The sequence below is a fragment of the Bidens hawaiensis genome, unplaced genomic scaffold (genome assembly GCF_021521415.1).
Source record: "Bidens hawaiensis isolate Kalapana, Puna unplaced genomic scaffold, B.hawaiensis_p1.1 tig00046811_1, whole genome shotgun sequence".
Classification (NCBI taxonomy): Eukaryota; Viridiplantae; Streptophyta; class Magnoliopsida; order Asterales; family Asteraceae; genus Bidens; species Bidens hawaiensis.
In genome coordinates, this window is record NW_027498357.1 from 49,280 (window position 1) to 59,580 (window position 10,301).

Below are 10,301 nucleotides of genomic sequence, written 5' to 3' on the forward strand. Positions count from 1 at the left end.
GGAAACTTTTGTTTTTAATGGGCCTTATTACAACTGAAATAGTTGGTCCCAGTATTCTAATCTTCTAAATGGTCAGTGACTTGACAATCTTTCTTGTTAGCAATTACATATCAGGAACATGTTGGATTTCGTATCCTAATCTAATCGAAGTGTTCAACACGCATTCATTTAGGTACCCACCAACCCCGCGACAACTCAACTCTATAATTCATGCAAAATTAATTGATGACTAGCTTTTCATATCGATCATAATTTTATACTAGAAACCCAAATCTTTACAACACACACCCAAAAAAATAAAAATAAAAAGCTTCACTTCATGTTAAGGACCCATTTAACTCCTCTGTAACAGCAACTTCCTTAATCTCTTGAATCATCTTTAACACTTCCCACATGGTAGGTCTCTGATCTGGCGAGCTCACCCTACACGCAACCGCCACCTCAACCATCATTATCAACCGGTTGTCCTCTGCACCATTCATGGCTCTAACCGACTTCACCCAATTCACCATGTCATCTGCCATCAAATGCGGGTGCTCGGCTGCAGGCTTCCCAGTTAAGAGCTCAATCACTAGAACCCCGAATGAGTAGACATCGGACTTGGCGGTTGGCTGGTGGTTTAACTTGCGTGTTTCTGGCGGCTCATAGGCGACAGAATCAGGATTGTGGTCGTCAGGTTGGTGGTCAGATAGGGCGGAGAGGCAGTAGTCCGAGAGGCAGGCTTCGAAATCGGAACCTAGGAGGACATTTGATAGTTTAAGATTGCCATGAACAAGCCTCCATGCTTGGTGGATGTAACATAAGCCTTGTGCCACATCCTCAGCTATTTTCAAACATGATGTCCAATGCAAAGGCTTTGCTCTTGTTGACTTTGACCCTACATGTGTTAAAAACAAAAAAAACATTTATATTTGTACCCACATTTCAAATTTCAACTATATGATCCATTGATATATAACACACACTGCCAATATGAACAATAACAACCAATCTCATCTAACAGAAAGTAACTATATATGGCCCCAAGTTTTATTTATATTGTTTCAAAAAACCTAATTAAGATTAGGATCAGTCAATTGTTCAATAAGACCTGATAGATTAATTATGGTTTATTGCAAAAAATAGGCAACACTTTGGATTATATATGTATGATAGATGGATCAAATACAAATTGATTTTAACCTGCAAAGAGAAGGGCAAAAATGACACGGTTGGCAATTTGGTAATTACACTCATTGCATAGTTACACCACATCACAATATGTAACTAACGCAACAAAACTACGATGGTATTTACAACTAGCATACTAGTTGTAAATAACACGATGTGATAATATTACGCTAGTTATTTTCGTGGCTTAGCATGATACGCCATACGCATAATTACCAAACTGGTCACCGTGCCTTCGCTTCAGACAACTTTCTTCACTTTATGTTAACCGGACCCAGAGCCCTGCTTGCGGTGCGCGCATATAATGTATATATGTGTGAACCCTCGGGTGGGCAAAAGTAAAATTGCACTAATTTTGACGTTATTTTACTAATCTCGTGAAAATAACGTTAAAAGTGGCGGAAGGTTAATCAGGCATCATGTGGTGGCGTTGATAGCCGAAAGACAAGGGCACATGCACCAATCAGCCGGTGTCCCGATGATTGAGTGCTATGTGCCTTATGTCCAAAGCTTGATGCAAAACTACTATCGAGCCGGGGGTCTCACCGGAAGCAGCCTCTCTATCCCTATGGGATAGAGGTAAGGCTGTCTACATCTTACCCTCCTCAGACCCTACCATAGCATTGCTATTGGTGGGATATACTGAGTACGGTGATGATGATATGTTAACCGGACCCAATGTATTTATCCATATTCTGAACTTATTCCAGTTCTACTGTTTCTAGTGTCAATTATATATTTTACAAAACTTGTGCGTCACTTTCCATAATAATAACTCACCAACCTGTAACTCTGAAAGATTCCACTAGACTCTAGTCAAGTTGGTAAATCTAGTGAGCGTACAATTAAATATCTTCACTAAATTTGACCAGCTCTTGTCCATTGGCAACCAACTTGAGTCAACTCGTTGCCAAATCGACCTACTGAGTCAACCCAGCAACATTTAATATTTAATAGAAACAAACTCACCGTGAATAAGAGAATGCAAACTTCCGTTAGCCTGATAATCATAAACCAGCAACCGTTCTTCTTTCGCCTGAAAATAAGCCCTAAGCGGTACCAAATTCGGGTGCCTTAACCCGCCCACCGCCTCAATGTGCCGCTCAAACGCCTCCTTACTGGTCCCGGCCAACCTCGCAGCGTCCAACCGCTTCACACACACAATTAAATGATTCTCTAGCACCGCTTTGTAAGTAGTTGTTAACGATCCTCGCCCTAACAACTCCGCTGACGCTCTCATTAATTGCTCCAGCGTGTACATCTGCGACTCGCCCGCGCAAAACACTAGGTTTCCGCTTTTCCCCATCGCCATCCCTTGCTGCAGCTTCCTCGCCTTTTCTTCTAACTCGTTCGTCTCCTCCATCCGCATTACCTCGGCAGCAGCATCCGCCACCGCCGCCATCTCCATTATCTCACTCGCGGAATCCTATAATAGTGAAAATTAAAAAAAATATACTGATCAACTAAATACAATACAGAAGTACAATGACTTAAAATACGAAGTATAACAATGATTTTTTTTTTGCTGTATAAGATGTTTTTAAAAAATAAAAGTGGTTTTAAGTGAATGATTAAAATTTAAGTGCTTAGGTAATTTGCTATCTTAGATATCATCCGATTATGATCAGCTAACTTTTTAAGTATCAATCCATGCCATCGTCCCCAATAAAGCACTTGGAAAAATTAGCTGATGTATCTCATAAACCTTTTTTATCCAGATAACAAATTACATAAAAGCATTTAAGTCCGTCACTTAAAACCACTTTTCTCTTTATAAAACCGCATAATCCAGAAAAAAAAATCGTATAACAATAACATTATAATGTATTATTTAATATTCACCGTTACCTTCTTCTTCTCCGACGCTTTAATTGATATCACTAAACACATAACCGAACAAATCAACACCACTACACCGGCAGAGAAACCGAAAATCAACGCTAATCTTTTATGATTACGCGAACCGGAGCTTCGAAAATTAGGTATTTCTTTTTGCAACTGCGCGCTTTGCCCTAGCTGAACACGTGGCGGCGGCGGAGATAACAACGTCGAGTTTTCCCCGAAGAACGGACCGATGAAGCTGCATTCGGTTCGAACGATCTCACCGCAGAGTCCAGGATTGGATGAAAACGACGACGTAGTGAAGTTAGCTAGCGTAGGAGTTACCGGAACCGGACCGGTTAAGTTATTAACCGAGACGTTAAATACTTGAAGAAATGATTGATTAAGAGGTGGAATCGAACCGTTGAATTGGTTACAATCAAGTCGGAGGTAGTTTAACCGGTCTAAGTTTGTTAAATTAACCGGAATGGGACCGGTTAATTTGTTAAACGAGAGATCTAGGGTACGGAGACGGTGAAGATACGAGAGTGAAACCGGGATGGGACCGGTGAAGGAGTTGTGGTCCAGGAATAGGGTTTTGAGGTTAATGAGACCGGTGAGGTCCTCCGGGATTGGACCGGAAAGCGAGTTGTTTTGGAGGCTCAGGACTCTAAGCTGGTTGAGTTTGGTTAATGTGTTGGCAGCGAAGGATCCGGAGAGGTTTAAGTTTTTGACGAGGAGGCGAATGACCTTGCCGTCGGACTGGCATTGTACTCCTGGCCATTTGCAGTGAGTGTTGGTGATGGTGAATGGGAGTTTGTTATGGGGATCTGCTTTGGATTTGAATGATAGGAGTGATACGGCGTCGTCTGGTAAAGGGGGTTTGGATGATGAGAGATGTATGAGGATGAAGAAGGTACAACAGAAGGTTGAATATTTCATGTTGGGGTTAATGGGAGTGAGAGGAAGCCATGGCAGGGTATACAGGGAGAGTGGTGAGAGGATCACGTGAAAGGTTTTGTTTTGGATAATAACAAAGTGGAGACATGGGTTTGAATTTAGTGAAGCATGGGAGTGTGAATAAGCATGGCTTTAATTTAAATCTAATAGAATATTCATTTTTAAGTAGAGAGTAAGTTTAGATTAATTACTAATCTGTATAAATATTAACTTATAAATATCAACTTTGGTGTCGCAACTTGGCGGCACCGTATAAGTTCATGAATTTTGTTTTTTTATTTATTTATTTTAGTTATCAAAACGAATTTAAATAAAACCAACTAAATGTTAATTTTTTTCGTTTGAGTTCCGGTATCATAACGAAACTGACGGAAACCAACCGAATTCACGTAGACTCGCTGCCTCAACGCTTAGGTTTTACCTACACATAAGTTTACTGATCTACGCCCACACCCCCAATTGACCATTGGTCCATCTTAATTTTTTTATATATATTTTTTATTTTTTTAGCTCCAGCATCGTAACAAATGTAGTCGAAATCAACCGAATTCATGTAGTGTTAACGCCTCAATGTCGGGATTGACAACGCTCGAATTTACACCACCCAGGCTTGCCGATCAAATAAGCATCATTTTAAATATTTTGTTTTTTAATATATTAATCTTTTTATATGTTAATTTGACGAATTGATTTTTGGTTTTAACGCTCAAATTTTATTAGCATTGTCTATGCCATAACGAATGCAACAGATACCAACTGTATTCGTGTCGTCCCATTGACGTACTTCTCAGGTTTTATCATCATTTGGGTTTCAACACTGGTGTTTTGCCAGCTGCCCAGCACAACGTGCCGGGTAAAAAAACTAGTTGATAACATTGTTTGTTTAGCGCAACAAAAACGTTAAAAAACACGTTGACGATGAGTATTCGGGAGTGTTCACTAGAGCACCTTAGGTAAATCTCACGTCCTCTAAATTGGAATGGCGGGCCTTACCTTATCAAAGACTATGATTCTACACGGTGTGACCATAACACTATAAGAAAATTTCATATCGGTCGTGATTAGAAGAGATTTATGAATCATAAAGATTGTCTCGTTGTTTTAAACATTATTGATGCGTTTTGACTTTTGAGTTTATTTGACCGTGAAGTAAATGAAAACTTCGTAGTTAATCGTGTTAAAAGCCTAAAATCATATATAACTCTTTACTTAAAAAAAAATAAACACAAGTATATAAATTCATAATAGAAATAATTTCGTCACATGGAAGGATAGCTAAAAAACAGAAAGGATGGGTAAGTGTTTTTGGATTGTTTCCTTGTGTTTAGTCGCTTTTTTGTTTCCTTAACTCTTCTTGTGTTTGAATTGTTTGGCGCATAGGCAATCCCAACTTTTACAAGTTATGACTATCTTTAATTCTTTATAGCTTTATAGGTTAAAGCATATGTTTTGTCTGCGTAATTATTTTACAACTATATACAATAATAATCTTTACCATGGTATCTTTTTCCTTTTGACTAATATTTAATAAACTTAACTCATGAACCCATCCAAGTGTCAAACTAACTAAACAAAGTTCTCTAAAAGAAACACTAACGTAATATAAATAACTTTTTAGCATCCATAGGTTAAGGGTCAAAAAAATATAGTCAAAACTGAAGAAACGTGGATCTACTCACTGGTAGCAGATCTACTTTCCTCGGGTTTTGATTGTACTATTTCACCGATGGTTCTTCTGGATCTGTGTTCTTCCACCTACAAAATGAACAACGCCGTTAACTTACCCCTCAGAAAGGGACAGAGGGGTCCTCTTTGGGGTAACCCTCTGGCGTGAGAATAAGTATATGTAGGAGAAGATAATAATGTGAGAGTAAGGGAATCTGGAGAGTATTGCTTAATAGCTGAATACTGTATGATTGTGTGACTGTGTGTTTGTATATCCTTTCCTTGTGGAGTTGATGCTGTATTTATAGTGCTAGGGTTTCCACTGATTGAGCTGGGACCAAATTAGGGTTTTGTTGGCCTCCTCCAATCGATTTGCGCCACGTGTCCTTGGAGACACCTGGTGCTTTTTCATTGGTTATAATCACGTGGTAACCCATGAGTCATGCTGAGCTGTCCACCTTTCATTTAGCAGCTGTCAGCAACAGCATATCCTTATTCCTTAAAAAGATGCCTTCTGGAAGGTTGTCTGACGTGCACAATCAAGGTTGCCCTAATCCTGATTTGGATAAGGACGAGGTTGATTATGTGCATGTGTGATATGCGCCCATCCTGAGGATGCGCGAGGTCTTCTCTTTATTCTCACGCGCAGATATTTCATGCGCAGATGTGATACGCACAAGCATGTAATACACGTCATGCGCGGATGCCCCACGCGCAGCTGCGCCATGCGCAACTGTGATATGGGTGGGCATGTATGATGCGCGAGTATGTGATATGCGCCGCGCGCGGATGCGCCACGCACGATGTGATGCATAAGCATATATGATGCGTGAGCATGTGATACGCGCGAGCATATGTGTTGCATGAGCATATGTGATGCTTGAGCATATGTGATATGTGCAAGCATGTGATGCTTGAGCATATGCGATATGCGCTGTGCGCATAAGTTTTGGCTTTGTGCCTTGATAATATCTTTGATTTCTAATGTCTTGTATATATCTTGTGGGTTGACCCGCCCCGCTCGATGTTGAGGCGGGTACATACCTCTTCAAGCCCCCCCAGTCTAATGTGTGTCTTATCTCGCGCTAGCGCGGTAAGATAGATATTAGACTTACTGATTTGGTCTTTTTAATGGGGTTTTGTCGTTTTCTTGGTTGTTTCCATCGTTGCGCGAAGTTCTATCCATTTGGTTGAAACGAAGGGTCCAAACACGTGGTTGGTTGGTGGTGACGTGCGCCGGAAACGTGTCAGACGTTTCGTGTGCTCGAGGTGCTACAATTGCCTTTCATGTCCCCTCGCACAGCTGTCTGGAACACGTGTCGCGCTCGCATTGGTTTGCACCTGCGAGTGGGGGCGCGTCTCTGCTCCGTGGCAGTTCCGTTACGTTTTTATGTCCCCTCAACAGTGTTAGGGACACGTGCCGCGCCCTCGTTGGCTTACACCTGCGAGTGGGGGCGCGTGAAATCCGATCAGTTGCCACTTTTCTCTCTCCTGGGCCTATAAAAGCAGGCCCTTAGGAAAAAAATTTTATCTTCATCTTCATTGTTGTGTACTCCAAAGCTTCTATCTTTCCGATTTTCTGGTTATTGCTTCCAGATACCCTGTTATCTGTTGCTGTTGTTATTGTATGTCTGATAGCTCAGACTCCTCTAACCCCTCAATCACCTCTATTGCCTCTCGAAGACGCCGTGTGAAATCTGTGGTGATGTCGACTTTGAAGCAAAAGGGCAAGGGGAAGAGGGTTGTTGAGACCACATCGGAGGAAGTAGGGAGGACCAAGGCCACGAAAAGGTGGAATGAAATCCCCTGCAAACTGAGGCTGGCCGATCTCGACAGCCTCATCTCGTCACAGGGTTTTCTCCCTGTGTTTGGCTGCATGTTGCCTGTGGCCGGGCAAACGGCGGCGGACCCGCCTCCCGGCTATATTTCACTGTACACCCATTTTTTCACCCACTGCAACCTTCGTCTTCCGATGACAAGGTTTGTAGGCGCGGTGTTACGGTTTTTCGGGATTCATATATCCCAAGTCCATCCGTTTGGACTTGTGCGCATGACTCATTTCGAGTTCATGTGCAAATCACAGCGCGAGGAGCCCACCCCTCGGCGCTTTCAATTTTTTTACAAGCCCAAGATCCAAGATTCTTGGATCTCCTTTATTCCTCGCAGTCAGAAGGTTAAGTGCAGCACCGTGTCATTCAAGAGCCTTCATGACTGGTCTGAGAGGTTCTTCTACATCAGGGCTGGTGTAATCCCCATCCGCATGACGATGTGCGCGATCGATTCTGCGCCCGCGGATGCGGATGTTATTAAGAACCCAACCGGCGCCTGGGTTAAGAAACTGACCGCCGAACCATCCCCCGCCAAGAAAATTCGCGAGGAGGCGCTGGTGGGGGTCGGCATGAGTAAGCTGTGGGCCGACAGCGCGGCGTAGCCTGTCATCCAAGTGGACGGCTTGCGTAAGTTATCGCATTGCTTTATTTCCGCGCTGATAAAATTTGCCTTTGCTGATATTATTTGTCTTGTTTTTGCGCAGTAACCAAGGAGTTTTTCCACGCCGCATACGACGATCAAGTGGAGGGTGGCTCCGTCCCGCTGGGCGCTGGGGAGGTGGGCTTCCCAGATCGCTTCGATGACATGTTCATCCCTGTGGATCTGGAATTTGACTTTGATAGCGACGCGCCTGGTAAGCCTTCGAACTTATGCTTATTCCTTTAGAATACCAAAGTTTATTAACAGTTCTGTTGCTTGTATTTGCAGATGCGCTCGAAAACTACGAGCTGGAGCTCGCGGAAGAGGAGGAGGAGGAAGAGGAGGCGCCCCTACTAAAGCGCAAAGCTAAGGGGGAAATCTGGCGCAGGGGGCAGTAAGAAACAGAAGAAAGATGACACCCCTGTCGCTCATCCCCATGCTCAAACGAAGGTACCTGAGGAAACCCAGGTGTTTACCACCAAGGTTTCTTTAGCTTCCCTGCCTGTGAAAGTGGGCAGACCTCCTGTCCACTTGAGGTATGGTGGCGTGACCTCCTCCCTTCGCGCGGCTGAAGAGAGAAGCAGTGTCGCGCCTGCGAAAGGTATACTTTGCTTACCCATAATGGTTCAATGAGGGCGATGCTGATTGAATTATTATTAAATCTTTTCGCATTTGAATGTTTGCAGGACCGGCGACGGTAGCAGATCAGCCGCAGGCGCAACAAGGTGCTGAGGCTGCGCCGGGGGCTGCTTCGAAGTCCCCTGTTCTACCCTCAAAAAAGGGTAGAATGAACTTTATGGCGATGTTCGCCGCGCGAACAGAATTGCGCGAAGGTATGTTTTGCGCCATTGTCTTCTGAATTTTTTGTTTTGATCAAATCATAAACCATTTTTTGTTGTTGATTTGTTCATAGGAGTTGTAGCTGGCGTACAAGCTGCTGGTGACACTCCTGGCGCCGTTGCCGGCGCCGCTGGTTCTGCTCCTGCTAGTGCTGAGTCTCCCCTTATTGGGATTACAAAGGAGCAGGAAGCCGTATTGCGCGCCGAACTGGCGGCGTCGAGACCTCCCTCGCCTCCTCCTACGCGCAGCCCTCTCCGCGAGACTGGTTTGGAGCCCTCCAGGTCGCAGGAGAAGAGGCCGATTGAAGAAGATGAGGAGGATGAGGGAGCTCAAGCTGAAGACTCCTTCGGAGTCCGTGCCAGCCCTGCGATGCCACAAGACTTCGCAGCGCAGACTTCTGGTGAGGCTGGCGCTCACTTTTCTGCTTCATCCCCGCAGGTATGTTTTAATTTGTTGCTCCGCTGCGCGTACTTCCATATAAGTATGTTTTTATGACTTAGAACATTTCTTGTGTTTTGCAGGAAGGTGACCACGTTTACCGCCCGAGATGGCATATTAACGAAGACAGTTCCTTCCAATCCATGGGTGTATGCGAGGACTTCTGGGCTCATGCCGTGCCTCCTACTGAAAGGAGGTATCAGGAGGGGCGCACCCGCGCTGACTTGCTCAACGATCACATTTTCGCTGGGTCGGCTTTCTTTGCTGCCTCCCAAGAGCTTCATCGTGATTATATTAAAGTACGCGATGCTCTTGTGGAAGCCCAGCAAGAGGCTAAGGTGGCTGCCTGGAACCTTTCTGATGCTCGCGCACGAGCTGAGAAACTCCATGCGGAGCTCAGCGAAAACCGAGCAAGTGCCAACACCGCCTTTATTAAGCGCGGGCATGAGCTCCAAGCTGCGCGGGAGAAGCAGCAGGTGGCGGAGGCCGAAGTTGCCAAGTACGCGCGGAGAGTGCGTGACTTGGAACTGGAGGCGGAGGCGCGTGACCAAGCTATCGTCCAGAATATCACTGAGAAATCATCACTGGAGAGTGAGGTTGCGCGCCTGAAGAAGTATTTGGCGGCCGCGCAGGCCGATAGAGATGAGGCCTTGGCGACGGCAGCGTCTAGCCAGGAAGCACTTGATGCTGCGCAGGCGGAGAAAGAAAAAATTTTGACGGCAGCAGCGTCTGATAAAGAGGAGCTAAAAAAGACCAAGGAAACTGTTGAGTTATTAAACTCCCAGGTTCCTGCCCTCGAGACGTTTGTTGCTGGCCTCGCGCAGGATCGCCAATGGCTGGTGTCACAGGGCATGACTCGTTGCGCTTTGGCGATGAAATATTCTGGCGAGTTTCATGCCCTTGTGATGGACTGCAATGCTGCCGCGCGCTTGGTGGGT

The 10,301-nt window shown here is 44.6% G+C and overlaps 1 pseudogene across 1 annotated transcript; it reads right to left on the reverse strand.

Moving 5' to 3' along the window:
• Positions 1-257: 257 nt before the first annotated feature.
• LOC143596638 (putative inactive receptor kinase At5g67200 pseudogene) lies at positions 258-3,933 on the reverse strand (annotated as a pseudogene). Its single transcript, XR_013146747.1, has 3 exons — positions 3,013-3,933; positions 2,140-2,596; positions 258-877 (listed from the first exon to the last, which is right to left on the reverse strand). The product of XR_013146747.1 is annotated as a putative inactive receptor kinase At5g67200 pseudogene (transcript).
• Between the last annotated feature and the right edge of the window lie 6,368 nt (positions 3,934-10,301).